At 40.2% G+C, this 27,998-nt stretch overlaps 1 protein-coding gene and 1 long non-coding RNA gene across 6 annotated transcripts in view; one reads left to right on the top strand and one right to left on the bottom strand.

Moving 5' to 3' along the window:
* The window catches only part of ARL15 (ARF like GTPase 15), a 401,393-nt gene that overhangs the window by 370,662 nt on the left and 2,733 nt on the right, over nucleotides 1-27,998 (top strand). The window lies entirely within an intron of this gene.
* LOC139046414 (uncharacterized) lies at nucleotides 145-27,994 on the bottom strand. Its single transcript, XR_011506482.1, has 4 exons — nucleotides 15,736-27,994; nucleotides 14,732-14,812; nucleotides 11,289-11,331; nucleotides 145-9,739 (listed from the first exon to the last, which is right to left on the bottom strand). It is a non-coding gene; the product is annotated as an uncharacterized lncRNA (long non-coding RNA).

The following is a 27,998-nucleotide window of genomic DNA, read 5'->3' on the forward strand; positions in this document are numbered from 1 at the left end:
AGGGTGTCTTTCTCTTGCATTTCTGGTTCCAGAGCTATATGACTCACTTGTCAGCAGAGGTGGAAAGGTGGCTCTTCTTTTCCCATGGAGGTGGTGCTGACAGGTCTGAGTTTCCATCACATACTCTAGGGCAAGGCAGTAGTCTGTCAGTTTGCATCACCACGTATGGACCAGTTGTTAAAATACTGACCTATCCCTGTAAGTGCCCCCCTGTTTATCTAACTGCATTGGTCCTTCCCTCACAACCTCCTGGGCTGCGCCACAATCCTACAACCAAAGGGATAATTCCTGCCTTAGCAGGGAGCCTCCAGAACCGTGCTCCAGCACCACCAGCATCCATTCTGATTGGTTAGTATCCATGCCATACCCCTTCTTGAGTATTTTAAATATTCCCCTTGCACTAGACATTATCTACACGGAAAGTTAAGGAGCCTTCATGAATGATTGCTCAAAGTTACTGTAGTCATTGACATTTAAAAAAAAAAAACAGATTCAGGGACTAACTGAACTAGTACAGAACAGTGATCCTTTTATGGTGAAATATTAGATTCTTCTCCTGGTCCCAGACAGGGACCAGGTCTGAACCATGAAGCATCCTCATTACTAAATACAGGCAAGGGTCAGGAAATGTTAACTGAGCTAAACAGAGCTGAATATAGACTGCAGACCTAAAGAAGGAAAGAATTGAAATTTGAGAAGGCCACGCCAGAAACTCAAACTGATGACACATCAGAAGAATTAGTCTTCTTCATTACAAAGTGGCTGGCTGGTGAGGATCAGTAATTAGACAACAAAACAAATGGTGCTACTCTACAAGTTAAGTAAAACAAGAAGTGGTTTACTGAGCAGGCATTCATGGCTCCATCTTGTCACTCAGGTCTTCCTTGCTTTAAAGGTACACTAACTTTCAACCCATAGCACTCATATGTCTATAAAACTGAATCAAGAACTTAGCAAGACATTAAAAAATAAGAATAAACCTGAGTAGCACAGTACTGAGGAATATGATGTGACACAGTGGTTTTCAAACTGCTTGTTCCTGGGAACCCCACCCTTGCTTCATCAAAGCAGTCCTGCTTTTAATGTTTTATATATGTTAATCTGTCACTCCCTGAGTAAAATCATCTACAAAAGTTAGTCCACGTTAATTTTTACTAATCTTCACTATAATTAGTGGGAAAATAAAATGCTTCTATTACTAGAACGTAAGTTCAGTGTTAAAACTGGAAATGTCCTATAATGTGAGTTTGTACTTACATAATTATAATGACTATTAAGGAGGCAGTAGACTGCTGTGGGTAAGAGCATGGGTTCTGAAGTTAGACTGACCTTGGGCTGAACATCAGTTTCATCACCTGTTAGCTTTTTTCCCTTGGACAAGTTACTCACCTATCTGAGCCTCAGTTTCCATATGAGTTAAATTGCAGGTGATAATACTATAATGAGAATAAATGAGGTAGTGTTTCTTTATTGGTTGGGGTGAGTGACACGAGTTGCTGTAAAGCCTACAACCTCAGTGGCTTGTGGCTATAAGTTTATTTCTTGGTCACCTCACAGTCCAGTATGGATCAGTGGGAGCATTCGGCTCCTTGTAATTATTCAAGGATCCTGACACCTTCTATCCTGTGCTGCTCTCCTCTAGATCCTTGGGGCCCACTCTATTCAACCTCTCATGGAAGGAGATCAAGGATTGTACACAGCAAAAGGGAGCATCCCAAAGGTTTTGTTTGTTCCAGGAGTAGAAGGGATGCGTATCATTTGTGCTCCCATTCCCAGGACCCAGTCCCCTGGCCACACCCAACCATGGTGGAAGCTCTGGAGTGTAGTCTAGCCTTTTACCCTGGAAGGAGATGAGGGCACAGATGTTGGTGTGTACTAGCAGTTGATGCCACAGTTATCTGAGGCACTTACCACAGTACCTGGCACATAGGAAATAGTCTGGGTTTTTTTCTAATTCCAGGAGCATCCAGGTAGCAACCACAGTGATGCTCACCATTTTCCAGTTGCTTAGAGACTATGCAAATTAGCAGAAACCCATGGAAACACTCACCTTGTGTTGGAGAGCCATTCTTACTCGAAATGACAAGAACGTAAATTATGAAAGCCAACCAAGCAGAGATACACACTAAGTTAAAGCCAAGAACAAAAAACATGATGTGGGAGCCTTTCATTATAGCCGCAATGACACTCCAGCCTTAAATATATGGGGGGAAAAAGTTTGTCAAGTTGGGCTGTTTTTGGCAAAAGAGCCAAAAAAAATTTATGAAGATACTTACAGGAAAGGAAAAACAGTTTGGGGCTTTGGCATGAGATTTTATTTAAAAAAAAATTCTTCTGTTTTAAAAAAAGTCAAGTTGGGAAACCCCTAAGTGGAAAAAAACACAGTCTTTAGAGTTAGAAAACCTAGTTTCAAATTCCAGCTTTCTAGAAAGTAGTTATCAATTTTGTTCATAAAAGTATCCAGTTTTGAGCACCTGCTTTTGACAGTCACTGTGCTAAGGACCTTGCCTATATTTGTATTCTGTCTGTACCAAAACCCTTCAAGGACAGGTGTGTTATTTCTCTATTTAAAAATATAGGAAACTAAAATCGAAAGACATGAAATGACTTGTTCAAGATGACATGGTTAGAAAATGGCAGGACAGTGATCTTTTTGGTTCACAAAGCAGAGCACGGATATGAGGAACAAAGGCAGTAACTCCAACACTAGGTTCACCCATTGGTATAAGCAACAGGTGGAGTGACTCCATCATGGGGTGTTCTGGAGCCTGACATGGAGAAGGTGCTGAATAAACATCAGCCCCCTTTGCTCCTGCGCTCCCCTCCCTTTCCATAGAAACATGCAGCTGCCATGGATCTGTGATCTGGAAATCTTAGCTCTTTCATAAAGTGCACACACAGGTGTGCTGCTCAAAGCTTTGTCATCATCTCCTGCTTCCCTCAACCACTTCTCTCTTCCCTTTTATATTATTGCTTGTACAAGCGCTGGGTTATCTTTTTCCTTTTCTTCATTCTGAGAAAGGTAAATACATTCATGCTGGTCACACTCACTGCAGAGTGAGCCCCTTGGCAGGACTGTAGTTAACTTTTACAAGGGGTGGCTAGTCTTCATTTGTCAATTCTACTGTGAATACTCAAAGGTCCTGCACACCGTTCCACATTCATTTCAATGGCATCCCTAATTTCTTCCAAATCGAAGGTATGTGCCTGGGAGGGCTCTGCTGCCCTACTACTCAGTATATTATCTAACACCTTGGGCACTCACCTATTGGAATTACAATTTAGAACTTGAACTTGTTAAAAAAAACTGCGTGACTGCTGATCTTTGCAATATGGTCCCTGTTCTCACAGAGATTGGCGGTGATCTATAACAAAAGTCTTGATAGGAAGGTGTTTTGAGGTGTGTATTATGCCCTGTATGGTTGTCCAGTGAGTGTTCACCCACACCTGGTGCTTTCAAGATAAACCACTGAGGTTTTCCTTCCCAAATGGGAGGAAATAAAAGCCCCGTAGAAATCCAGAAGTGATAGAGTTAATTGTATATCTATTTGTATTCATTTAACTGTGCAGTTGGGTTATGGATTTGTGCTGATACTTCTAAAGTTTAATGGGCCTTCAAAAGGGATACAGTTTTTTTACTCTCAACCTCACCGAGTTCTATCTCTCACCCTTGAATGTATACGTTCCAGTCAGTTCTTCAAATGAAAATTATATTTCCAAATCTTATCTGCTTGGCATATTTAACCTTCTTTCAGACACTTAGACTCTTTGATTTCATTTGCTAAATGTTTGTCAAGGGCCTGTGTTGCTGGCTGTTACTTTAGAACCAGATTTTAAGAGCTTCATATTTATTAGTATGCAATCCCCTGTTTGCAATTTTAAAAGCCGTACTATCATCTTTGATAATTGTTGAAAATCTGCTGAGTTTGAGAAGACTCTCATCCCCGCGCCCCCCAAATCTAATCACTCTCATTGTCGCATTTACGTAAATATTTTTGATGTTACCCAATTGCCAGATACCTTTAAAATGTCTGCTTTTTCCTCGCTCGGTCTGTATTTTCCTTCTCTCGGCAAATTCTCTGCATTATTCCTTAATTCGTTAGTAGTTATACACTTGGATGTCTAGTTTTCTTGGCTGTGGTACAAATTGAAGCCTCAGCTATCTCAAGGCCATATGTTCTTATTGCATATGCCATGCGATTTCTAAGAATGGGAAATTCAGAGCCTCTTTCGAGTTTCAGTTTAAGATTGATAGCTCAGAATACGCAATATGGGTAAGCACAATGCTGTCTTATGTCTATTTACCAAAAGCGTTTTGAGGAATTTAGCTTCAGTTTTGATTGCCAATTTCGCTCCTGGCAGACTCATAAAATAAGAAGCAAAAGGGCCCCCTCACTCCTCTGGTGAAGGAGTTTGATAAATGACAGACTAGAGCAATGTTCAATGCATCTGAGGGCGAGGCATAAAGGATATCCAACAGCTTCTCTTGAGGATCCGAAAAGGCTCATTGTAGCTGCTCTTCTCAAGCCAGAAACTTGACGAGCACTGTTTTCTGGATCAATAAAGATTTAAGGATACAAACTGGTAACATTTTTTAAAAGATCTGTTCCCTGGTGAGTAGCCTCTGGAATGAGAGTTGGGGGTGGGGTTGCCTCCTCCCTTTGTACGTTCCATGAAGGCAGAGATGTGAGATTTTGTGTGTTTGGTTAGTGCCTGCAGAGTATGTCTGTGGACTCCTAATAAACACTGATGATAATGTTGATGGAAAGTTCTTAATTTGAGCTTCCATTTCTGAAGAATGAAGCCCTTGTCTAAAAGGTGTCTGTATCTTATCTCTACCAGGATCCCATACAGGCTTGAGTCTTTGGAGTAACTCTCCATCAAATCGCCTATGTTCAAATTCCTAAGAGAATTGTTTGATGATTCAATCTATTGGTATGTTCCACTAATCTTCATATCTGCAATGATATCAGAGACACCCTTAATGAGTTGCAGCTCTCAAATAAGTTGCTACAATTGGACCTAAAAGGCTTTTCTCAGGCAAGTCCAGATATCCACTTTCCCTTATCTGCTTATTTTCAGGGCCTCCTAGAGAACAAATGGCTGGTCCTTTTCCAAAGGGACAGATTTTCCTATCTGATGCTTTTGTTCCCCAGAAAGAAAAGAAAACAAAAACTGTTGTCTTCCCCTGGGATATTGAATCCAGAGCCAACTGAAGCTTTGTGGGTTTCTTTTGTAGTGGTGTCCTTCATATAAGTATGAATAGGCGATTACTGAATATCAGAGATTTCGGTTAGAGGCAAACCATCTCTTTGATGTGCAGAGCAAAATGAAATGGGAAGACTGTCAGATGTTGGGATGTGTGAGTTCCCTAAATGACCTGTCAGGGTTTAATTTGCCCACTGTAATGCCTTGTGTCTCCTTGTGATGTTAACAGCCTTTAGGGGAAATATGTTGGGTCTTTACCAATCAACTAGCCTTTTTCTGGTTTCAAAGGAGATTCCAAGTAACTTTATTTTTCTTTCAGAGTGTTCTAGGTTAGCTGTGTATTTGCTAGGCAAGCTTAGTACAAATGCCTTAAAAGATGTTTCACCCACTTCTGTCATAGTAAAAACTTTCCAAAAACGTAATACTTTGTGTTCTGGAACCTACTTTTCTATTTTTCTTTCTGTATTGCATTTTGACTCTTCACCTGCATACAGCCCAGTTGAATTTAAGGTATTCTCTTAATTAAATCTGTTCTGAGTGTTGTATGAGTAAGTTTTAGATTTCTCCTGTGGAATAGGAGAAGCTAAATTAGGAAGCAATAAATGAACCACATAAAGTCACCTGGCAAGTCAAAAGCCAACTTGAGAATAAAATAGTTTATCTTTGCTACTCAATGTAGTGAAATTCAAAATATACGATGCCCTGGTTCAAACTGTTTTTCTTGGATCAACATCATTCTAAGGAAAAGGAGTGAATGTGACAAGGATACAGATTTAAAATTTCTTCCTTTCACTTTTTCCATTTTTACAACTAAAATGAATAGGGTGGCAGCTGGAATAGGAATCTCTAATTGATTGGGTCATAAAAGTAGGCGCTGTCAGAGATAGCATATCCTCCACAAAATAAAATAATGTAGACATTGTTTAGACTGTTTAGTGCTAGACATGAAGACTATAGTTTTAAAGGCCTTTTATATTATTTTCTCATAACTTATAATGAACTCTTGAACAGGTTAGCTACTGTCACGACAAGTAAACCTCACACCCTCCTAATGTGCGCACACGTGCACACATACTTCCCACATGCAGCGTTCTTCATTATAATTATTATCTTTCTTACCCGGTAGCCTACCTTGTTTGTCTTTCTGCCTTACAGTGTAGTGCCTGGCACTATAATAAAGCTGCCTACCAAATGAATCAGTAAAAACTACAGATAATCCTAGCCAGCCTGTTTTAAGAATCATTTGTGGCTCTCCTCCTCTCTCTAGTAGTTTGCTTTGGTCAGCTCCCTGCTCCAGCATCTCTGCACAGAAGGCAAGGGCAGGGAGGAGAGAAGGGACCGAAATCCCTTTGATTTTTCTTGATGGCAGCTCATTCAGTTCCCTTCAGAGAACACCCCCTGAGCATCTGCCCCACATCAGGCTCTGCTCCAGATGCAGGATTTGCCAAGATGAGTGATAGGGCAAAGGGCTCTCAGCCATGTCCTCTTCCTGGAGAATTTGCACTTTAGGAGAAATGAAGACCTTAACAAATAATGAATGAATGAGTAAATGAATATACAATGTGTACGTGCAAAACTTGGGCTGAGAGACCAATGAATTCTTGGGGGTAGGGATATCAAAAACAAAGAAGAAAGATGACAGAGCAGGAGGGAAGTTCCAGAATGGATGAGTTGGAAAAGTAGCAACCCCAAGGTGTAAAAATACACGGTCTATGTGGAGAGACAGGACCCACTTTGAGGCATAGATTCAAGTAGTGTTGGGGTTCAAAGTTGTTTAGTTAGAGGTGTTTTTCTACCCGATTTAGGTTGTGGGTCCTGGGAGGACAGGAACTGTGTTCTCCCTTCTCTGTGTCCCATACAGGCTTTTCTCCAGGAAGGAGATCAGATCAAGAATGTTGGTAGACTTAAATTTAATGAACGAATAATGTAGAACTATAAGTAATGTGTATGTATGTGCTCTAGTTTCTCTCCCATTTTCTTGTCCTACCACTCTCTGGTGTATGTGAATAATGAACTGATTAAAGCACTCAACAGGAGGGAAGAGAAGGAGATAAGGAGAAAGAAGAAAAGTTTGTTTAGTCTAAACCCTCAGGGGTTGTGACTTCATGGGAGGAGGGGTTGTTTATAAATATACATATAAATAATCCGCACTTCAAGATAGTGTGAATACTTGCAGTGATAAAGGGCAAATCCCACTGGAATGATAAAACCAAGGGACTACAGATCTTAGAGAAGGAACATCTCTCCTTCAGCTGTTATGATTAAGGATTGAGCAAGTGGCATTTGAGTTGGGTCTTAAGCACAACTAAAAGCAGATTTGTGGTAGTGGTTATGGGATAATGCCGGGCACTTTTCCAAATGCTTTATATATCCTAATTCATTTGAGCCTCACAATGAACCCTGTGAGGTAGGCATTATTCTAATTGTAGTTATTATTACACTCATTTTCCCAGTGGGGAAGCTAAGGCCTAGAACAGTTAAGAAATTTACCTCAAGTCAAACAGCTAGTGAATGGTAAAGCAGAGATTTAAACATTGGTAGTTGTGGCTCCAGTCCAGTTAACTATCATTATACTAAACTGCCACCCACACAGAGACAGGGCAGCAGGCCTTCTAGGAGAAAGAAATACCTTGACCAAAGAGCTCATCTATGGGAAGGGCAAGATGGGTCTAGGGAGTGACTAAACCCAGCTGGACTAGAAAGTTAGGGACATGGGAATCTGTGAGTGTTGAGAGATGACCACCCTATTTTGGCTTGCAGACCTCCCAAGCACCTTTCCTGCTTCATCTTCCTAGTACTTCATACCATAGTCTAACATACTGTTTAGTATTTGACTGATTTATCACTCTCACTGTCAGTCTCTCTCTACTAGAATGTAAGCAGCCAGAAATTTGGAATTACTCTGTTTCGTTCACTACTGTATCTTTAGTTTCTAGAACAGTTATCTGGCACATAGTAGGTTTCTCATGAATATCTATTGAATCGATGAATGGATAGGTTGAATCCAGATCGTAGAAAGTCTGCAATATTCTACCAATCTTTGGCCTCTTGGAGACTCCATGTTACATAGGAGGCTGTCAATAAACCTTTACAGTTTCAAAGTGTTTGTCTGCCGATGCATTCAATGCTGCCCTTGGGGGAGTGGGTACTGTAAAGATGATAGTGAAGAAATAGTCAAAATGATTCTATGGTCAGAAATGCTTTGTCCTGCTTAGAATACTTTCAAGGAGTGGCTGTCTCTGTGGACTGATTTTTAAGGGACTTCAGGAGGCATTGCACCCAGGTCTTATTCCAGCCTTATTATAGGTGCCTGAAGTTACATACTGTTGGATTTCATTTCCTTTTATTAATCATTAGTCTTTCCACAGAAACCCACTTCTTTGTGGCTGGTGCTCTCAGTGTGCACCATGCTGATAGTCAGCATAGTTCTGCTATACACAGGCTCTGGGGCCAGACCACCACCTTCGTGTCCTGCTCCCAGAGCCCGGACACACCACTTAACCTCTGCAAGCCTCAGTGTCTTGGCTTTGAAAAAAGGAATAGTAATAGTATGCCCCTCAGTGGTTGACGTGAGAGTTAATGAGTTAATATATTTTTTGTTGAAATCTTAAAAGAATGTGTGACACATAGTAGGCATATAGAGAGATTTGGAAGTCCTGGGATTGCTGATAGGAATTATTGGGAAGGAAGGTGAAAAATGAGGAGTAAAGGCAGATTTTATTTATCTCACAGAACCTGGCCAAAGTCCTATGGCTAAAGATACTTAATTTTTCTGTTTTTAGATTTTCGCCCTCCCCCATTGGAGGATTATTTTTGACGGTGTCGTTGGGTTTGATCATGTGGCGTTACAAATGCCAGATGACATCTGATGTCTGATCTAAAAGATAATAAAAATTGGACAGTACAGTTAAAATCCCATCACCCCAAAGCACCACAGGGGAAAAAATTCTATATGAGCACGACCACCAACTAAACAAAGAAAAAAAAAACCCTGAAAAATGATGTTTTAAGCATCATTTGTTTTATTCAGTAAAACTATTGAACAGTCCCTTGGATTTTTCTGTAAGGGATTTGACCTACTGAAGAATTTCTTCTTACCGTGGTACATAAAATCCATTCTTAAAATGAATTAACTTCAATTGAGGTTTCTTGTACTGAGACAATTCTGATAAAACTGGAGTCCATACTCCGTGGTCATAGTGGTGACAAGCACTTTTAGGAAGCTCCTACAATAGTAGTAATGACTCAAGACTGGTGACTTTCGATGAAGCTATTGTCTTCCCTTCAGTACCAATACCAAGCCAAGAGATTGGATTTGTCATTCAACTCCACATGAAGATGTTTCTTTATTTTTATATGTCTATATAGTCCACTGCTTCTGTCTACAAAGAACTTAAATTGACCCACATGAAAATAATAATAATAAAAAATTGAAATAGAGGATCAGGACAAAGAAAAGGAAACTGTAATAATGCCAACCCCATGGGTCGAATGGCTGCTCCCGTTGGGCTTCACTCAGTGCTCTGAGGTTCTGAAAAATAAAAAGATGGGGACTCATGATCTGTGACATATTTCTCGTTATTGGAAAAGAGGGAGGATGTGTCTTCCACAGGGAAGATAAACGCTGCTGTAGCACAGTTCTAAGAGACTTTTTCTATAGGAGACACTGACTGATTTATTGAGTAATCCATGACAACATTTTTACAGTAAGTGTAGTTCTGAATTTTTTGTGGTGACATTAAATAAAGCCCCTGGTATAAAAACGCAGGGAGTGAAGTGATTTTACAGCTTTCGGCAGGCTTTACTTGAACTTCCTTCAAGGATAGCATTAGACATCCTGCAGAGGAAGATGAATGACCTGGCCCTTTCAATGATCTTCTCTGAGTTTTCTTTCTCTCTGAAGGGGGTCTGATGAAGAGTGGAGAGTAGGAGGTTTTCTTTCCTGTCCAAGACCTGAAGCGCTGCTATAGCTGATTATGGAAAATCCACATAGGAACTTTGCAGCCTGGTGAGAGGGTGTCAAATGTTTCAGTCACAAAGGTTAAGAGTCCTGAGTGGTGTTCTTGCCTGCCTGGAAGATCACCCACCTTCCAGAAGGGGACACACGCTTATCATTTATGTAAATTAATATCGATTTAAAATTTACATCCCCAAAATGCTTGATATCTTATGGTTCAAAAGCAATTATATTTCTTTTGTCACATGAGTAGATACCAACATATGAGGAGAATTTTTGTCAGCTATTGTTTTCTTCACATTCATGCATCAAGTGTTTATTAAGCTTCTCCTATGAACCAGATTACCTTTCTGTATGTGTCTCTGCATACAGGCATATTTTAATTTTTTTTAAATGCTCTTTTTGTACTCTGATTTGTTTATATGTATGTTTTTACTGTATTGGTTTTTTAAAGTACAGAAACTGTAGGAGCTTATTGTTTCAAGCCCAGTAATTCAGAGGTATAAGAAAAAGTTAATAATCTCTATTCCCTAATGTTACTATCCAATGTTATCAGTTTGATGTGGCTTCTTCCATACCTTCCTCTATGCTCAAATAACTTTCTTAACTGTTCATATAATGTGTCTAAAAGTTAACATATAATGTATATAGTTAATATAATTTTGTTAATTTTTTAATTAAACCATATTTATTATACTGACAAGTAGGAGAAATTTCCCTCTAATTATAATTCATTTTCTAGAGGTACTTTCTTTGTTTGTCTTGAAGGAAGGGAGCGGGGAGGCATTGTTCTCTCTTCCAGAATAACTTAGACGCTAAAGACCCTACCTTCAAACAAAACCTTTCCTATCTTTAACAGAATCAAACTTGACAGGATGGGATAAGCATGTACTTTTCTGATGATGTCAACTTTCCTCCAGTGTCTACTTTTGTGTATGTGTGTGTGTGTGTATGTGTGTATAATACAAGTTTAGATGTGCTCATTAATTTTGAAACTGGCTCCAGTATCACAGTATCAGATCTAAATACATTCTATACACCCTTCTCAAAATTCAGTGCTTGAGAATCCTTTCATTGAGCTTTCATTAAACAGGGAAGTAATCTGTTTTATAGTTTTACTTACCATGCATTTAGTGAGTATACAGAGTCCTAGGAACAGCGTGACCCTAAAGTTGCAAAAAAGAAAGTCTTAGAAAATCTGAATATATAGTTATAACATCCCTTTCCTGCCTGTGATAATATTTGAGGATGATAAGTCTGAAACGAGATGGTACCTTTTGAAAAAACCAGGACTACTTCATGTGGGAAAGCTTAAATAGCAATGGTGTTTGAAACATTTCTAGACGCCCAAGATGTTCAAACAGTCTCTGAAATACTGTGTGCAGAGCCTTTCCCATGGTTAAGTCATTAGGTATCGCTAGTCCTTACCCAAGAAAACCAAATACACACATATACTTTCCAAAAATTTTACTCTTGAACCTGAAGACCAGTATTATATTTATGTGTTAGATTATGTGTTAGTAACTGAACATTGTTGCAAGAGATGTCTATAAAGCAAACTTCAGTGTTCCCATTTTACATGTGGGGAAATAGATGGAATGTGGGAGGCATGGGAACATAGGGAAAAGAGTTCCAAGGTGTAGTGGCCATTTAGTAGTTAAGTGAAAAGTGCCTTGCTAGGAGACTGTACTTGCTGGCCTACCCTCAGTGAAGCAGTGTGAGGATGGCCATCCTTTCCTGGAAACTTAAAGTAACCTTAAGGAAGAGGGAGCGGCTTGATCGCATCCAGTTGGTTAATCCCCTCTCTGTCAATCATTTGTGTACAATCTGAATAGACTATAAATTCACATTCCTGGAGCCACATGGTCAAAATAGCACTTTATATTCAGTGTGAAATTCTTAAAATGAAACCCAGCTGGCAGATGGGAAGGATTCTTGGGGTGGGAAGAATTGGGGAGGGGAATATTGGGTGTGCAAGGGGTTCAGGATTTTCCAGAGAGTGGTTTGCTTTGTGCAGATATAGGAATTTTTTTAAACATCTATGATGCAGCACCAATGAATTTCTTACACCTGAACTGTGACAGTCTAATTTATAATATTTCATAAAACCATTAAGACAGTTATGCAAGCCATTCCAAAGCCTAGCTGTAAGGATAGAGTCATTTGCTCATTTAGGGAACTCTTTTTTCAATTCTTCCATGAGTGCTAGTTAATAAATTCTGTCTTTCAGTGCTTTAAATAAGTCTTTGGCTTAATGACCTAATTTAAAAGAGAGAGAGAGAAAACAGCCAGTTCAGTTCACTTCCATCTCCATCTCGTGTTAAGAACTTTCACCCATTATATTGTACATCTGTTTATCTGTTCCATTTCCTTCTCTTTCCTCAGGTTGTGTAGGAAGTATCCTGTGTCTTGGTGGTTTACAAAGTGAGTGGTCATGTCAGAACTGGGCAAACCCCATTCCAAAACAATGCTTTTAGTTACTGATCCAAGCCTTGCAACCCCTTACGTCATACCAAGACAGCTTTACCAAACCAACTTGCCCCTTCTAACAGCACCAAAAAGCAGTTCAATCTGTAACCAGGTTACCTACATACTTAGTGTCTGTGACATCGTAGAAATCAGAATTTAAGTATTTCAGCAGCTGCAAGAGATTTTAACTTGACCGTCTATTTTACGAAAACCGTGTGCTCCAGTTACATGTGTTGTATGTCTGGAGGAGAAGCTGGAATCAAGTAGGCAAGAATTTACTTGCCGTATCTTTATTTCTCTAGAGCCACGTCTTCTTTTTGGGTGAAAGATTAGATGTCATGAATAGGCACCTAAAATTTACAAACCCTATTTCGAAGACTCTGAAGTCCAAATCCTCTTATGCTAAATGTAGTGAAGACAAGATATCAGGTAATTCATTCACTGCAAATAAATTTTTGGACACACAGAGGTAAATGCCATTTACATGCATCATTTTATATTATTCCCTTATTGGCACTTACCTTCTAGTTAAAAATAGATAGCACAAGCCATCATTTGTCAGGCGTTGGTATGATATGATTTTTATTTTCAAATGCTATGATACAATTGCCATCTTACTGATAGATAACATGATAAGCATGGAAAGAAACAGATAATAATTTCAAGGTAAAATAGGACCATTCTGCAAAGCGCTAAGATTGCCTGCTCCCCGGAGGACTGTGAGTGAGGGAGATAGTAATCCCGGGCATAGGCCAGGAAAAGGTTCAGGGAGATCTTCCTGATGGGTATACTTTATAATTCTGTTTCCATTTCTGAATCTAGAAAATGGGACTAAGTTCTATTTAGAAAATATTTTACAAATACATTCAGAATAATGTAGTGTGTAACGAGGTATCCAGTTGTAACCATAATATACTTTCACAGATGTGAGCATTTCCACAGGAGATGGCAGGGGTGTGGGTGTGTGTGAGTATGGATTTGAGTGTTTTAATTTTATTTATTTATTCTCTGCTTTCTTTCACAAACGGATTTGAGGCAATAGACTCTAGTGTTGATTCTGACAGTGGACATGATTTTATGTAAAACTCTAAACTTCAGCCTGAAGTGGGTGTTAATGACTTCCCCTCAGAGAAGGAGTTTGATTCAGACAGAATAAAAAGTGTCATTTGAAATGTACAGTTAGAAGCCCATTATTTGGCCTGATCTGGACTGGTAGTTGAACACTTAATCAAGGATTAAAGTGTCTTGTCATTAAAAAAATAAAATAAATTTACACCCTGAATAACATTTTTTAACTTAAAACATACAAATGGTACTAATCCTTTGACATTGGGCCAAGGCCTTTGCTCTGAGTATGTGGCCACTAGTCAGAATTCTGTTGTATATTTCTTGCGTAAAACACAGCCATTACCTTTGATTTTCAGCTCCTGTCTCTTTAAATTACAATCATAAGTTAGAGATCTTCAAGAAGAGATCTGCACCTTTTCCTCCCAGTCCTTTATAGCTGTCTTACCTAAATCTAATTCATCAGCAGTTTGTTTTCAGTGACTTACCTTTATTGAGTTTTTGAACAAATTCTATTTCATTGTTCGTAGAAATAGAGATTCTCTTTTCAAGTTCATATTTCATTCATTGACGTCACATTTAATTAAACCTCTTAATGATAATAACAAATATGATTGCCTTAATGGTGAAACAACTCAGGAGCAGAAAGGAGCAGACATGCCAGAGAGCAGTTCACCGGTCATGAGCATCAGCGTGTGGCCAGTGTCATTCGGATGCTGTACCCACCAAGCGTGGACACTGACTGCATGGGCAGCATCAATTGTCATCTTGGGCCAGGGGAATGAAGAGTCTGTTGGTCCTAGGCAACTAATGGAGGTTAATCAAGAGAGCTTTTATTGTAACTGTATGAAGTTTTGTTTTGAAACCATTTAAAGATTTGTCCTTATCTGTGACTGCTTGATACTTAACCCATCATACCTTCAGTCCCTCTCTTGGATGAGCTATAGGGCAAATGTTATTGTTGCTGTGGTGCCTTCTTTTTCTTCATGGCACTTATTTCTACCTTACTTTACTTACTTAGTTCCTACTTACTTGATATCTGTCAGTCTCTTCCACGACTATAAGCTCCATGAGGCCTGGGGCTTGTCATGTTCACTTTTGTCTCCTCAGAGCCTGAAACAGTGAATGTGTAGAATGAGTGAAAGTGGGCTGTTTTCTCGGAGCACTTGTTTCAGCCCAGTTTAATGTTCTGACTCTTCCCCACCAAAATCTGCTTATTTCCACTTTGAACAAGAAGGAAGGACAGAGAGTATAAATCGTCCACCTGTGCTGCTCCCTGCCGGAGCTCCTTGTCTGCCTTTCCAATCCAGTTCCTAAATCTCCTCTTGATTCCAGGGAGGGAGCCCAGTGCTAGTAAACCGTCCCTTGGATCATTAAGAAGGCCTTTGTTCTCCAATTTTGCCTTAAAAGATCAGTTCAGAGCAGAGTTTCTCAACCTCGGCCTTATTGATATTTTGGGCTAGGTGGTTCTTAGTTGAGGGGAGAGAGGAAGGTGCTCTGTGCATTGGAGGATGTTTTGCAGCATCCCTGACCATTACCTACGAGATGTTTGTAGCAACCAACCGCCCACCCCTGAGTTGTGACAACAAAAATATCTCCAATCATTGGCAAATGTCCCCTGGGGGGTATAGTTGCCTTCCCTCCCCTCCCCTGTTGAGAACTAGTGGTTTGGACTAGTCCTGAGATGACAGCTAGGACCCAAGGCCACACTAATACTGCTGTGGTAAATCCAGTCAATGGCTTTTTGAACCTTCATTTCTGGTGTTCTCTTTGTGTCTGATTGTAATGTTCTCCAGACTTGTCTTTCACAGGCTTTATTCTGAGTTCAACTGGTCCTGTGTGGGTTTTTCTGGCTAAAATTCCTCAGGACAGATTACCACTCAGCTTTTCTTTTCTGAGACTGCCTGCAAGCCTCTCTCCAAGCTCATATTTCTCAGTTGCCAGGATATCAGGCTCCTGGCTGTATTGCCAGCAGGAAAAGAAATTCTCCCCCCCTGACTAACAACATGGCAGTTTGCTGCAAGGCCATTTGTTACCTGTTCCCCTTGCTCAGATGTGTTATTGAGGCGGCTGTCAGCTTTTTCTGCCTTTTTCTCCATCTCTCCTCGCCTTCCTGTTTTCTCTTTTCCTCCCAGTGTTTCCATGGTGGCTCCTTGCTGGAGCCAAAGGACAAACTGCTGACAGGAACATCCCTTGAATATCTCTGCATCTGGACAGAGCCGTTGGCACCCTCCATTGGCGGCTGAGCAATGCATGGCTTGCCATATTTGTCTGTCTCCTGTTTAAGGCCCAAGAATTTGAATCTGCTCCAACATCTGAATGTTGTCGTTGTTAGGACAGAGCGCTGCCATAGTACCACAAGGCCAATATTAAACATGTTTATTTGGGTTCCATAGATTAATATTTCGATTTGTTCCTCCTGCTCTTGCTTTCTCACACCTCGCAGCTACAAGACTGAGATAAGGGACATATAGTCCATTTCAAAAGCCAAATAAGCTGGAATATATAAACTATTTTTAAAAGATTTTTTGTCTTTAACAAGCTTTAGCAATTGTCTAAATGTATTTTTTTCCCTGATAATTTGTTGAGTCAAAGAAACCCTTGAGTTGGCCAACTGATGGGGGTTTAATGAGGAGCACTCAGGGCACCAGCATTGAATAAGCAGGGAGAACAGCTAGACCTGGCAAAATCAAAGTGTGTTTTCCTGGTTGTCTGATCAGGTGGCAATGGGTTGAAGTCTGTGGCATGGAGCCTTGTAAAACAGAAAAAGTTGAATATGAGGCATGGCCAAAATCCAGTTTTAAAATACACAATCGTTTTTTTAAGAAAATTCAAAATATGAAATAGTATCGTGGTTGCCAATCACATGTCAGCCAACATCAAGTTACCTCAAATGTTTCAGTCAAGTACGTCTTTGGGGGCTGAAACTTGATGTCCACTCCGAGGCAAATGTTAGATTTGGAAAATACCAGGTTCCCGGTCTTCTCTCTCACGTGCTGTTTTATAGAATCGCAGGCTGCGGTGGGAAACAGTGCCGTTCTGTAACGCAAAAGTGTAAATTCTCCACCTTGGAAGGTTCTGGGGGCCCATCCCCCAATCCCAATCTAAGCGTTTAGCAAGGCAGAGGAGGAATACTGTATTGGCGTTGATCCATTTCAGTTACTGAGGCAGACACAAGTGTTGGTAATTGATGAGTTTCTTGCCCCAATACCTCTTTACCTCATAAACTATGAAATTCCTATCTTCCACCTGCACGTTGCGGTATCAGGATATCTACCCACCCTCCCGCCCACCCGGCCATTTCAATATGCACAGTTAATGAGTATTAAGTTAAAAAAAATAACCTTTAAAGAATCAATTTCATGGTGAATGCATCTAGTTAAGCAAGCCATTTAAACAACATTTTGCTCGTGTGTAGCAGACCATTTTATAAGTCACTGATAGCTTTACAAGCCTGTGTTTCAGACAAGCTAATTGGTTGTCTCCGATGTGTTTGGTGCACTCATTCATTAACTCTCCTTCCTGTCTAGCACGTACTTGACTAGCTCTCATATATATAGGTAGAACTTTTTAAACAATCATATTCTATTGCCAGAAAAAAGTTTTTCATAGATAGATTTCTTCCCACTTACCATATTTGCTTTCTTGAGATAAAGGTAAATCCTCAGTATTATCTCAAACATGGAAGATACAGAATCAAGTATAACACCCTCCTAGTGCTTGGTACCAAAAATGAGTGCTCTTTCAAAAGAGTCGACTAGAAATGACCACAGAAAGGAAAGAGAAGAGAGAGGAGAAAAAGAAACACTGACATGCCATTGAAGCCTGGCTGCCTCTGTAATTAATGACTGTGTTATACATGCTATTGAAAACTCCGATGCCGGCACCTGCGTGCAAAGACAAGTGCACTGTGGCTTCTCTTTCTGCATGTGTCAGTGCTCTCCATTCTCTGAGATAAGAATGAGACGCTTTGTTTGGACACAGATTAAAGGAATAGCTTGAAACAGAGTGTCCTATGGGTCTTGAGATTTCTGGAGGTGTTCTGTTTTCCCTGATAGCTTGTTTACTTTTCTGTTTGCAAAACAATTCGTTGCAGCTGCCTGTAGGCATATGTATAATAGAGTTTAAACCTATTAGACCTACAGTTTGGAAACTGTTGCTGAAATCCCACCTCCTACTTGAAATCTTGGCCTCATTAATTGGAAAGAGTGGTAACTTCTTTCCAAGATTCAGTTTCCTTCCTTTACTAACATTTTAATATGGGATGAAATATAAAATATAGTACATATTTTGTTGTCTTTTTCATTATAGTTTCAACTCTTTAAATTTGTTTATAAAGAAATAAATAAATGAGTATCTTTTCATGTCTGGCATTGTACCGGGTACATTACAGAATACAAATTAATTTTTTTCATTGTCTATGCCCTCAAGGAACTGAGAACTCATACACATGAAAAAAGTAGAGAATAACTACCCAAGTCTGGGTTATCTCACTGAAACTAGGATATCCTAGTGAATCTGGATAAAAATGGAATTCACCAGACTTGTGGAAATGCTTCATCCCCACTGAGTCTTGATATCCTAACCCATTAATTTGTACAGTAGTTATTTGTTTGTTTGTGAGGAAGATTGGCCCTGAGCTAACATCTGTTGCCAGTCCTCCTTTTTTTGCTTCAGGAAGAGTGGCCCTGAACTATCATCTGTGCCAATCTTCCTCTCTTTTATGTGGCATACTGCCACGGGGTGGCTTGACAAGCAATGCTAGGTCCTCACCTAGGCTCCAAACCTGTGAACCCCAGGCCATTGAAGCAGAGCACACAAACTTAACTACTATTCCTCTGGGCCAGCCTCTGTACAGTAGTTATTTTTAATGACTGTTTTAAGGATAAAGTAATGGCTCGTATAACTGAATTTGTAATAGCCGAAAAGTAGAAACAGCCCAAATGTCCATCAATTGATACACATGGATAAGCAAAATGTGGTATATCCATACAATGGAATATTACTCAGCCATAAAAAGGAGTGAGGTACAGATATATGCCACAACATGGGTGAACCTTAAAAACATGCTAAGTGAAAGAAGCCGGACACAAAAGGCCACATATTATATGGATCCATTTATATGAAATGTTCAGGATAGGCAAATCCATAGAGACAGAAAGTAAATTAGTGGCTGCCAAGGGCTAGGGGAAAGGGTCCATGGGGAGTGACTGCTAATGGGTAAGGAGTTTCTTTTTTGAGTGATGAAGATGTCCTAGAATTAGATAGTGGTCATGGTTGCAGATATCTGTGAATATTCCAAAAACCACTGAAATATACTTTAAAAGGATGAATTTTATGGTATGCAAATTTTATCTCAATAAAAGAAAGTTAAATGTCTGTAGAACCAGATGAAAAGATGCTGAAATGTGTACTAAAGAAATGCAAAATCCAAGCAAGTAGTGGAGGAAATTATCTAGAATCTTAGGAGGGGGTGTCCACTTATGTGAGTGGACCAGTGAAGTGGGTAATGATAACTTGTATCCAGGAGCAAACAATCCCCTTTGAAGACCAGAGGGTTCTTATTGTTATGGCAACTATTTTTATTAAAAGCTTAACTATTTTTATAAAAGGCATATTTTTATAAATATGAGTGTCTCCCAAAATTTTGCCCTGGATATCTGTAGCTCCAATCTCATGTTTCAGGTTAAAACTTCTGTTTGAAAACCAACCCAAGTTCAGTGAAATGAGAATCTTTCATGGAATGATAACCCATTTCATTAGGATGGAGAGTTGTTTCCTTAATGAGAACGTCTTTTTAAACTGGCAAGGTTTAACATTAGAGTATAAAAATGATAAAATAATCAAACCTACAATATCAATACTTTTGTTTAAAGTATATGTTATATATAGGTCAACCTGGTAGATTCACTTTGTGATTATAATTTAAAATCTGTGAGTGATTTCTGAATTGTCCTCCTATGTTGGAAGATATGAGGATTTAGTTAAGTTTGTAAATAATGTTAGAATGTACCAGAACTTGAGAGTGATTGAATTTATAAGTTTAATGGAAGAAATTTTTAAGAATTATTACTGGAAAAGAAAAATCTTGAGGATGTTTTGATTATTAGCCATTCTAAATGCTTAAAAAGAAAATTGAACGTATTAAATTTATAAGTAGAGTTTTGAAATGTTTGAGTGGTTAATTAAACTGAATTTATAAATGGACCTAAACTGTATTGAGCCTCCTGAACATTTTGTTAAAATTTACCAGATGTAGAAATAGAATATTTAGATTTTTAAGTTGACTATAACAGCTTCAGAAAAAACTAGGCTTCAGACATCGTGAATTTAATAAATTGTATATTCCTTCTTAAAACTGCAAAGTAACGATACCTAGTATTGCTCTGCACTAAAAGCCATCCTTAAGGACACCAAAAACCTCAAACTGACTCAGGTCGCAGACCCCGTGCCCTGGCTAGCTCTCGCGGCCTTTAGGAAGTGTCCACCGGAAAGAACCCCAGGCTGAACACAGGACAAAATATGACTTTGCTGAGAGATGACCCTTCTGCCTGCTAGACCTCAATCCGAAGCATGTGAAATTGCACATGGAGCCTGGCCGGGGTGGAAAAACCAACTTCTCTGTCCCCTAAAGTGTGAGCCAAAGTGGGGGAGAAGAGGACTAGCAAGTGAGATCATACGGAGGCCTCAAACCAGCCACCCAGGCCCCTCCCAAGCTCTCCTTGTGCCCCTGCTGGACAAAGCGGGAAGTTGCAGAATGCTTTAGCCAGGGCTTGGCAATTTTTTTCCTGTAAAGGGCCAAATAATAAACATTCTAGGCTTTGCGGGACACACTGTCTCTGTGGCAGTTACTCAACTTTGTCATTGTAGCGTGAAAGCAACCATAGGTAATACTTAAGGGAATAAGCGTGGCTCTGTTCCAATAAAACTTGTTTACAGGGAATTTATAGTGCCCAGGTGCTGGAGAAGCAACCAAAAGTGGCTACAATGACTAAGGTCCTTTCTGGTCTTAGAAGTTTCCTCTGTAACATTAAGGCTTCCCCTTGAAGTGATAGGAAGATGGCAGCTGGGTCTTAAAATATGAGAGTATAGACTGCTCCTTCCCACCTGTCGATGCAGGAGCCTTGGGTTGGGAGCAGGAGCCCGAGCAAAAGCCTGCATACAGAAGTCGTTCCAGGCTGGAGAGGGCCGGGTAGCGTTACTGGAGTCGAGGAGGGTGCCCTACGGGAATCCTGGCTACCTTTCACTGGTCCCCAAAGATGGGACGCATCTACACCTAATTTGTCCCTCTCACAGTAGTTGTCTGATAACAAGGTTTTTGGATAGGAGAATAAAGCAAAGCTCCCAGGCATATCAAAAAGAGAAAATAAATGTATTTTGTTCTGTACTTTAGGTTAGCAGATGAAGCAACAAAAAAAAGGAATGCTTTACAGATCCCAGGTTGTACCACCAAAGCAAATGGGATCATTTTGTTTGACTTTTCTGGGACACGCTAAGTTCTGTGCTATGGAAGACTGGGTTTCTGTATAATTATTGTCACAACATATAACATTCTCTACACATCAGAGGTTACTGCCTGGGCAAGAAGACTTCTAATAAGGGCGAGGCTCCATCACCGGTCCTAACCTGCAGGCATTTGTCTGGTTTTTAATTATTCCAAGGTCAGACAGGCTGCACTTTGCTTACGAAACAAGCCATCTTATCAGAGCTACACTTTTATATTACACGTAGTGTTCATGAAATCAATCATCCATTATAAATATGCACTCCCAAAGCAATATTTTGGTATTGGTTAACATCAAGCTGTCATGTTCTGGTCTCTATTAGTACTCAGTAAAAAAGAAATGATATCTATTCTGTGGTGTAATATCTTTGGGACTATGGCAAGTTGGTTTTACTTTTATTATTTATTTCTGCCTTTAATGACATATTTAGTACCTTTCTAAGGATTTCAAAATCCCGCAAGCAGTACAATGAAAAAGGGAACAGCTGGCGCTGCTCTCTCTAGACGAACCTTTCTTTGAACAAGTTGCCAAGAATGCACTCTGAAAAATCTTAATGATGCCTGCCACTTTATCTCCAGACCCTGTCCTGGAGCCGTGGTGTGGGCAAAGTTCTCTCTGACTTTGGTGAAGGTTACCAAGTTAAGCCTGCTCCATGAGCTTCTGCAGTTAAGACAGCAAAGCTGGAGGGCCCCTTCGCAAACACACATACAAGATGTGTATACTCAGCGGTGTGCTAGTAAGTGTTTAATAACCAACTCAATAGAAAGGAAAAAGTTCTGGATTGTTGCACTTGCAGATTTCCGTGGTGTAAATACTCCAAACCATGGCCAATTTCATGACTTGTACACCGTCATGTCCTTGTGCCTGGAGTTCAAAACAGAAGGCATACAATCGGCATTTCAGTACAAATGTTTTCCCCCAGTGTGACATGTTAATACAATAAGTATATCTACTCTAGTCATTAAAGTAAGGAGCTGGGCTGTAGATGAGGAAAGTCCCACTCCCCTTTTTATTTTTGGTAAGGAAGAGTGCCCTGAGCTAACATCTGTTGCCAGTCTTCCTCTTTTTGCTTGAGGAAGCTTGTCGCTGAGCTAACGTCTGTGCCAATCTTCCTCTATTTTGTATGTGGGATGCCACCACAGCATGGCTTGATGAGCGGTGTGTAGGTCCGCACCCTGGATCCGAGCCTGTGAACCCCGGACCGTGGAAGCAGCGCACATGAACTTAACCACTACGCCACCAGGCCAGCCCCTCCCATTCCCTTTTTAACAGTCATGGACAATATCCTACCAAATTTCACAGTCCATTCAGGCTCTCTTAGCATCCTCTTAATTGGAGCCCCTGGAGTAAATTTATGATCCAGACTGCACTTTTACCAAAGAATGCAAACCAAAATGAACCTGCCTCAAAAACCATTATATCGTTCTTTGAAAAAGACAAACTATACAGTGGACACATTGTGTATTTAAAATGACAGGAAAGCCATAATGACTCCTCCGGGTTCAAGATAGTTAACTGAGCCGTGTTCTCATGCATCGTCCTCCAGCTCGCCCTTCTGTCTGTCAGATCCACAACTACACTGCTTTCTCCTGGCTTTCTGTATTTTGTTGGTCATCCTCACCCTGTAGTCTCTACCATGCTCTGTCTTAGCTGCTGACCCATCACTGTCGGTTTGAAGAAACTGAGGGTGTCAGCCTAGACTCCTTCAGGAGACTGCATTCCTTTTCCAGAGATGAAGACAGAATGTGCCTCTATTTCTCAAGTTTCTTTGAACAGTCTTCTGTCAAGATCCTTCTCATTCAGATGGACTTACATGACTTGAGAAGTATTCTAAATAATCATCTGCTTCTTTATTTGAATCAACTGCTTTTCTTACTTCCAGTTGAACTATAGTCTGAGTGCTATAAATGAGTGAAAAACTGTACAGTATTGATAAACTGTACAGTATTAATGATCTTTTATGGTCACTAAAAAGCCCAGGAAGGGGCAGGGGACTTGTAACCTTATAATACAATGATGAGGACAGTCCCCTCTTCGGGCTGCTGTTTCTGTTTTGTTTTGGTTTTGCAGTGTCCTGCTCTGTTCGGTGGAAGCCCACACATTGGCAAGTGCTGCGCTGGCACAGGTGGCTCATTAAAGCGCGCCTCGTGCTGCCTTCCTGCTCTCACCTGTCTTGTTCAGGAAGAGGTGGTTGAATGAGTGAAGCTATGGGAAGCCAACTTTCAGGATGCAGATTTCCAAAGCTCCCTATACTGATCCTGACCCCACCACAACCACTTCCTAAACTTAAGAGGGGTCCATTATAATCTACTACTTGTTCACTAAGGGAATATGTGTGTTGTGCGTAGATGGGAATCTAGGAAAGTCCAGGTAGAACAGATATCCAGCTTCTATCTCTAGTGGTGAATGCATGGAAAAATGAGCTAATAGCCCCAGACAGGGACAAGAGATACCTGCATTTCACATGGGCTAGAGCAGCGGTTCTCAGCAGGGCCAGAACCACCCCCTTGAGTTCACTAGAACATGGGGTGACATATTCTAGGATGCACAGAGCAGCCCCATGCAGTAAAGAATTGTCACACACCCTAACTCTCTTTTTAATGTCTTGCCACACATTCATATAGGTCAAAGTGCTGTTTATAAATATCTGAGCTTGGAACTTAACTCTGTGTCATATAAAAACATTAAGTAACCCCTTCTGGAGTGTTCTGTCGCCCTGCTCCCCAGAGTGTTTAAAGGAAAACGAGGCCAACTCTGGGCACACACTTCTTACATGGTTTAATAACAAAAATAGGAAAAACAAGCAGCTTATCGTTATAAATAAAATGAGGCTGGCAGGTTTTTAAAAAAGAAAGACCTATTATTGCAGTTCAGAAATTATTTACATGACTTCTAGAAATGTAGTCACAACAGGTTTGCAAGAATTGAAAATAGAGTTTTCAAACGTGAAGTGAGTCAAGAGAGGGAAATCAGTGAGGATCCTCACAAGCCCCTTCGAGGTCCTGAAGTAGGAAGGTTTGTTTTATTATTTCTCTACTCAAGGAGACAATGAAGGACGTCTCCTACCCAATGAGTGGGTCTCCTGTGCTATGTAATGTCTCACAGGTTTCACAGCTGCTACAACATTAGCAGCGATGGGATGGTGCCGCGTCGTCTCTGTTATATTAGGACTTTACAGTACATGCGATGTGTGAATAATGGAATGCAGTAATGCAAATCACGCCACAGTGCAGGAGTGACGAAGGGCTCTGATGACTTAGCTAAAATAGGTTGGCTACTTATGGTGGCTTTGTTTTCCTATCTCTAGGGTGGATACATGGCCACTAAAAAAGTACCCACTCTCTGTGACTATCCCCAAAATAGCTAAATGACCACAGTTTGCCAGGCAGCTGTATTCTGATGTCATTTTCCCAAGTGCCACCTCCAGAAGCCAATGTGAAACGGTCACCATCTTCTGATTCCAGTAGCTTCCAGTTCACAATGACAGTTAAGCAGCCAGTAAAGTATTCAGAAGACTTAGGTTCATTTTCTCATAAGTCATTTTTAAAATTTTTATTTCGATGAGAAAATAACCTCTAAAAAATTAAAAAATAGATCTTGCAACATAGGCAGTTTTTTTTGTTTTTTGGGGTTTTTTTGAGGAAGATTAGCCCTGAGCTAACATCTGCTGCCAATCCTCCTCTTTTTGCTGAGGAAGACTGGTCCTGAGCTAATATCCGTGCCCATCTTCCTCCACTTTACATGTGGGATGCCTGCCACAGCACAGTGGCGTGCCAAGCAGTGCCGTGTCCGCACCCAGGATCCGAACCAGCGAACCCCGGGCCTCCGAAGCGAAATGTGCGAACTTAACCGCTGCACCACCACGCAGGACCCTTAGGCAGTTTTTTTTTCAACCTTAAAAATAATATCAGATGTAAGCATATGATTTATGTTGGTCAAACTTAATACCCTTCTTTATACATCACCATATAGAAGGACAAAAAAAGCCATGGTGGACAAGTCAAACATACTGTGAGTCATTTTTATTGTAATAATACAGGGGAGGTAAAATTCGAAGTTCAGGTTAATATAAGAAAGGCAAATAAAAATGTTATCTGAAAAGAAAAGTTCAAGTCAGAGCATTAAGTCTTGATCTCCTTTCTTGTGTTGTACTCTTTGTTTTTAGAAACATGAAACTCTGGGTAATGAAAAGCCATGTCCTAGCAGCGAACACAGTCCCTCACTGTATCTCAGGACCACTGGAATGCCAAACTTGTTTTAAAATTGATATCATAAATGCAGAGCCGTGTGGAATCACTTGGATAGCGGTGGGGTGGGTATGGCAGGGCTAGATACCCACTTAGGTTACAGATCTGAAAATCTCAGGTTACCCAGCCGTATTTGTCAGCTTAACACCAGCAGGCTCCTTTATCTGGTGACCACCTGTAATCGAAGCTTCCATTTCCTTCTCATGTTTAATATTCAGCGGGGACAACTTCTGAAGCATAACTGCCTTCAGACGTCTTCATTATCTTCCAAGTGTGCCTTCGTGATAGACTATATTTTCAGTTGCCTAGAAACCAACCTAATGGGTAGCTAAAAACCTTACTGGTTTTTTGTGTCTAGTCCGTATTGCAAAATATCAGAACTTGTATTTTGTGATTATTGAAATCTAACATTGTTTTCAAATTAGCTGTTAATGCGCTACCAGGATCACGTGTTAATATGCTATATACTTGCTGTTAGTCTTTTTCTTTATTTTAATATTATTGAATTTCTTTCCACCAGTTGTCTTCCCAGTTATTAGCAGTACTTAAAATGCTGTCCTCTTAGATTTGAAGTTAGAAAATGTGGCAAGGGTACAACTTCCTTCATGTACCAGATTTTGGATGTTACGTGCTGTCCCCTCATGATGGGAAGCATTATTGATGAAATACTGGATTGTTTCACAAACACAGGAGTCCCCACACCTGCACTCAGTGGGGCAGCCCGAAGCCTCAGTTTGTGGGAGAAGCAAGGAGACTAACATCTCTGATTTAAAACCCTTTGGAGCAGCCAGCCCCTTCTAGATGTAGACTTCAACACGTTCCCCACCTGTCGCTCCTGCCAACTCTTCTCGCCCCCTGCTGGCCGAGGGCTCCCTGGTCAGCTGACGGACAGGTTGTGGGGCAGGGTTGGTTTCTGGTGCTGGTCATTGCACAAGCAGTATCAGATTCTCTTGGAAGTAAGTTGTTTTCAGTGCCCTAAAGAAGAGAAAGTAGAAGATTGGCGTTTGCATTTTCAATAAGGGAGAATTCTCTTAACAACGTGATCTGTAAAATACCTTGGGCAAAAAAAAAAAACTCCAGTTGTGCAGCCATTTTCTAATCTGTAAGTGAGATTTTCATTGCTCTTCAGAATCAAAATTAATGAAATCCTTCCATTCTTGCAGCCTCTTTTTTTTTTTTTTCCAGTAGTAGTAGTAGTAATTATTGTTAATTTGTGGACATCTATAGGAGGACTTTTGGGACACACATACTACATAATGTTAGCATATTTGTGCTTTCTAAATTAGCATAAAAACTTAGTATTTCTTACATATATCTTCTTGCTCACATGAAAAAAATTTGCACATATATTAATACCACATTGGATATTGTTTCTCTGCTGTTACATTAGTCTAGTGCTTGAGATGATAAAGACAAAATGAAACCACAGTTGGGAATGGCATAAGGTTGAGACACTTTTTTTTCTGGGTCAGATATTGACTAAGGTAAGACCTTGGAATTTTCCATGGCACATGGGGTTTAATGAAATTTGTTGACCTAGAATGTCTTCGAACCATGCCTCATCTGATGGTGCTACTGACTTGTATTTTATGTTACATAAACCTGACTAGGTTATAAGTAACAGTGTTCTTGTGTGATGGTGTGTGAGAAAGAATGAGGAGCTTCATGAACTTTGTACTTTATCATACCCTTTGAGAGAAGATCATTGATCCTTCTGGAAGTCGTAATCATTTGATAGTTATTTGCAGTCAGGAATTGGTAATCCTGGCTGCTCTTCCCCTAGCCAGTACACTAAGAGTGAGTATCACTGGTTAGTAATCAGATAGTTTTTAAGATAGTGAATGCTCCATCCCACATACCAGCTAAGGTCTTGATGCTCCCTTCCTGAAAATTCAGGACTGGGAGAAAAAAGGCTGGGAGACTTGATGTATGTATGTATGTATATTTATACAAGTTTATGTATGCTATACATACACTGGGTTTCTATCCTCTTTCCTCAAAAACACTTACCCAGATCTCAGAAATAGATACTAGAAATTTTACGGGAGAGAGAGAAAAGATTATTCAAATCATATTTTTTGTTTTCTATGTGTTTGATAGTCAAAATAATTGACTCTTGAGTCACTGATCTAGTACATACTATGGGTTGTGACCCATGTAATAAGTTAGAGGGGTGATATAATGAAAGCTGCTCTGCTAGAGTTCTTTCGATGGAATTGAATCTTTTTGGTGTCTGCAGCGTGCTATACCCTGTACCATAGTACATATAATTCTTGCTTAGACTTCATCAGACCTCCCATGCTGATAAGTGTATGGATGGAATGGTGGCTTGCAAGCGGGTCGTTCACCCCTAAAGAAAACAGTCCCGGGTCACAACATATAACCCATGATACAACAACAGCTGTGGATGGGATTCTAGAAAGTCCTAGGTGTCACAGTTCTTCTAAGTTCCCCCTTGAAATCCCGCAACTTCATCACTCTCCAAAGTTTGAGATAAGAACAGTTCTGATATAATTAATAACATATTTATCTTTTCTCCCCCTCTAA

This window comes from Equus asinus, chromosome 10, assembly GCF_041296235.1.
Source record: "Equus asinus isolate D_3611 breed Donkey chromosome 10, EquAss-T2T_v2, whole genome shotgun sequence".
NCBI lineage: Eukaryota > Metazoa > Chordata > Mammalia > Perissodactyla > Equidae > Equus > Equus asinus.